This window comes from Octodon degus, unplaced genomic scaffold, assembly GCF_000260255.1.
Source record: "Octodon degus isolate 3935 unplaced genomic scaffold, OctDeg1.0 scaffold00327, whole genome shotgun sequence".
NCBI lineage: Eukaryota > Metazoa > Chordata > Mammalia > Rodentia > Octodontidae > Octodon > Octodon degus.
Genome location: NW_004524903.1, coordinates 1,317,238 through 1,322,026, shown reverse-complemented (window position 1 = coordinate 1,322,026; position 4,789 = coordinate 1,317,238). Strand labels below are relative to the sequence as shown.

The 4,789-nt window shown below is 35.1% G+C and overlaps 1 pseudogene; it reads right to left on the bottom strand.

Annotated features, from left to right (window-relative positions):
- Window positions 1-1,115: 1,115 nt before the first annotated feature.
- On the bottom strand, window positions 1,116-1,901 carry LOC101585590 (annotated as a pseudogene).
- Window positions 1,902-4,789: the final 2,888 nt, after the last annotated feature.

Genomic DNA, 4,789 nt, shown 5'->3' with positions numbered 1-4,789 from the left:
GCGCAGGGTAGCAGGAAGCTCTCCACACACTCACCGGACCTGGGCTAGGACTGGGTCTGGGGGTTCCAGGATGTCGGCAGAAATTCCTACTTGGCGGGAGGGGTGGGGACGTAGGGTGGAGTGGTGGTGGGAGGCCAAGGGGGCGGGAGAAGGTCTGGCCCACACTGTGTCTGGGCTGGGACTGGTCCTGCTGGCGCAGGGTAGCAGGAAGCTCTCCACACACTCACAGGACCTGGGCTAGGACTCTGTTTATTTCTTTTAAATATCACATTTTTCCCAACATTATTGACTGTGGAAATGAAACATGCAAAAGTCCTTGTTATAATTTGTACCAAAGAAATCTGCTATACGCAACAAGTGACATCAAACAATGGAAAGTGTGAAAGTATTCATACAACAAGAAGGACACACTGGATATGAAATTTAAAGTTTCTCATCTTAATTTGACAGCACATTCAAATTTAATTTGACTTGTTAAGATGAAAATACTTATTGAATTACATTTTCAGTGATCAGTTTCTGATATGCCTCCTCTTGTTTTTAATTATCATCCCATTAAATACATCCTTAGTCTAATGTATCAAAATACCTGCAAATTTTGATTAAAGCTAATGGTACTCTGAATACATATTAAATTTAAGGAAGAACCAAATGTAGAAAAACAAGGACCTTCCAGACCTTGGAATATCATAAGCTAGAGTAACAGTATTTTGTTTGTTTTCTAAATCAAAGAGTGCTAAACTGAACTTTCTTTAAGATGGAGAATTTTGGATTATAAACCTCTGCTTAGGAAAGGACTTTCTGTTGAAGAAACAGTAAGTCACTGAAAATGTTTCTACTAACATAGCTAAATGTGTAGTTCAGGAAGTAAATCATTAAGGAAATTCATTTTTCAATAGTTATGTTTCATATTAATGAAATTACAGAGACTGTATTTGCTAAAATGACATTTATTACATTCACTGATATTGTTATCATAAATGACTGGGTTTTTTTTTTTAAGCTCACTGAATGACACCTTAAAAAAAAATCTACATTTAAAATTTTCTGCTTGAAATACAAATGTTGAGTTTGACTGATGAGACTTGAGCCAAGTCCTGGACACAACGTCTGTCTCACCCATTTGTCCCAATGGATTCCAAATCAGGAAGAGGATAAGTGGCATCTAGACTTATGATGAATCCAGGAACAAAGAGTTTAGTCTGGTTGTTCGTGAGCACGACTGCCCCAGTAAAGCCAGAAACGTTGGCTGTAGAAAGTGGAGATGGCCACGGCGGAGATTCCGACCTGCCCGCGTGGTTCGTCAGTGTCCACGGGCTCTCCAAGCTCCCACATTTTCTGGGAGCTGGGAATGCGGCCTCTGGTAACTTCAGGGAATGTGGAGCAAACACAACGCCAAGATTCTTGAAGAAGTGGTGAGCAACTACTTCAGAGTTCAACTCCCATGTGACATTTTTCTTCATTCCCACTTCCAGGTGACAGTTTCTCGGAAATTTTACTGTCATCTCACCTGCCTTGGTCTGTAATCTTGCTAATTTTCCTGCTTGTCGCAGCAATTTCTCCTCTTCAAACAGCTTCTTGTTTTGGGGGGATGCATACACAGCCAGTCCCTGAGAAAGGAGCTTGTTGGGACCCACAGATCTCCCCACCGAGACCAGGTCCCCGCTGACCACAAGCTCAATCACTGACTGCATGAGGATGAGCTCCAGCTTCTCCTTGGGTCAGCGTTCCGTGTCCTCCACCAGCGGGTAGGTCCGGTGTCGCCACTGCAGGTGCGGCTTCTGGCCCTCTTGGAGAGAAAGGCTGAGGTCCGCCGCCTCCTCCTGCCGCAGAGCAGCTCTGACTCCTGTCCTCGCCGCCGCGGGGCTGGGCCGGGACGCACTGCCATGGCCCCACCACATTGCCTGGAGAGAGAGCCTAAATGATTGTTAAAATGAAAAAAAAAATACTTTTATCAATACTAGGTTTTATTCCAATAATATTGTTTATAAAGCTAAATGAGCACTTTATAGGTGAACTGAAAGTATATTTATCACCATCACCTTTAAAAATGCTACAGGTTTTCTGGTACTTCTTTGTTTAGAAAATGTTATTTTATTGCATTTAATCTACATCTGATTTTTCTAAATACATATTTCATAGTTATAATGTATATATTATTTTCAGATAAATTCAAAAAGCTTAGGTCATACCAAATTTTCCTCAATAAATCAAAAATATCAAATTTAAGAAAATTGTTTGATTGTCAGAGCTATTCCAGAATATAATTTTGACTAAGGTACATTTTTGATCAAGGAGAAACTATCACTATTTTAAATGGATAACATATAAAACTAGATAACTTTAATATTTGACTTAATGTCATTTCCAATGTAATTAGGTTTATAAAATTGAACAAATGAGTACAATTTCATAACCAATAATTATAACTGCCATTATCCTGCTACAATGTCATGTAACAGCCACCCAGGGCACTGAAAACCTTCTAATTTATTTCTTACTTATTGGCTTTCTCTGAGTTCTATGTTCCAGTAAATTGTAATAAATAACCAATTGATTAATAAATTCTTTGTTAAATTATTGATCATTGGCAATGGCTCAAATCAGGCCATAGGGATGAAAATAAAATATTGAAACTTTTGCTTATGTTAATTAAATAAGAATTACTATTTATTGACAAGATTTGTATATTGTTGATGGATCTAATTCATGTAAATTTGATTAATTCGTGTTAAAGACAAGGCTCCCATATTTATTGTTATTCCTTTTTAAAAACACCTTCTTTTTATTCATATTAGGTACCTAAATGTTTTTATAACTTACTCAAAAAATGATATATAATTTATGAGTTTCCAGTACAGTTCAAATGGTCCTTTCATAATAGATTTCATGATAATGGCAGACCTCTTATGCTGCTAAGGATTTACAGAAAATTGTTCCTACAATTGTCTTTTTATTTTTTCTTTCGGTGATGAAATTATGGTTTGGGAGGAAATATTACAAAATTGTGCAGACAGAAGGTAACTACTTTTACCTAGTCTTTAATTTCAGATTCTTAATACACTAAAAAAACCTACTTAACTTTATTTGGTCATTTTGCATACTAAAATATTATCTGTGAGTCAGGATAGTATATCTATTTCTTAATACCTAATATATGGTGCTCTGTCATAATTGTCAATTTGATCTGCTTTTCAGCTGGTATGTGACATTGGCCAGTGCGCTTACTCATAGATGTATATGAATGCCAGATATTCTTTAATAAACTACATAAAAAAGAGAAGACATTCTACTATCATGGAAGATATGCATGCTTTAACATTTTTTTCCAAATTGGGAGAGAAATTCTATTGACAGAATGTATAAAGTATAATATTATAAAATAAGAATTGACCGGCTGTCACAGAGTGCTTATATATCGATTTATAGGCTATATATAACTGAACATACAAATAAATGAGAGTTAAGATTTAGCAGCAAAAAAAGTGTTAAAGGAAAGTAAGAACTTAAAATTTTAAAAACAGAACTGCAGTAGATTTGATTATTTAAATATAATGTTGGAATAGTACTTAAAATGGATATAATGAAATAAAACTTTCTCAGACTGGGATAAATGGTCTGGTCATATGCAGGTATCTAGTTCTATAAAATAACTGAATTTTTCTTAGATTAAAATATTGACCACTTTAAGTGGAAAAATATGTTTAAATTAAATACTGCAATTGAATAATCACAGCACATTTGCTTTCAGGAACTATTGTTTTCTTGTTAGCTCATTAAGCAGGTGAGTCAAAAGAAATGCTCATATTTCACTGAGTTCAGAAATACTGTCATTATTGAATATGAATTTTTTGCTCAGAGGCATTTTGCCACCTTGTTATTTAAAAGTCTAGTTTCAAAAAGAGAAGTGTCCCTGAACAAATTGATTTGAAGAACTCATTATGTTATACTTGCCTCTTAAAATGCTTAATAAACCTTTGTATAATAAGTTAACCTTCTGCTTTGCGAAGTTATTTGATAAAACAATGTATTGTCTCCTATTAATACAATGAAACATAATTTTAGAAAGTGATAACATGACTGAAACATCTTTGGGAGAATGTAGAATGTGGTATTAGATTAAAATATGATACAAGGATCTTTAAAGGATTGACTATATGTTTTTGTGCCTTGTTCAATTTTTTTCATGCCTTAAATGCTTTAATATAACAACTTTTAGAAAGAAAATTTTCAAGTGGATAAAGTCTTTAGTATTCATTGAACTCATCTGTTTTGATTTTTTGTAATTATTAGGATTTTTTTTCCACCAGAAAAGAAACATAACTAAAGCAGAAGAGGTAAAGTGTGTTGCCCAGAATATAAGAAGCTTAGTGTGGCCCACGAGACTTGTCAGTACAAGAACATGTATCATTACCCTTGAAGGGTCATGGCACAATCAGAAACAAAATGAGTGTTTTGTGAAAAGGAAACTAGAATAGTGAAAAAAAAGTGCATCGCTTTGTTTGAGAAGTCACAATAAGAAGGCATTGAGTAGAAAATCTTAGGATGACACTAAAGGACTTGCACTTTGCAGTTTTTAGAAAGTTTGTCTACATGAAAATCCTCTTAGCAGTTATCAGTTGGAATACAAGAAGCCACAAGAGCAAGATTGAAGAGAGGACATATCCCCTTGTAGTTCCTACATGGAAGGACATTTCCAAACTGGCCTTATTCCAAACTAAACTAACAGGAAAAAAAAATCCTCATATGAGGAAAAATCGTAACACATGAAAAAATAACTGAAAATATG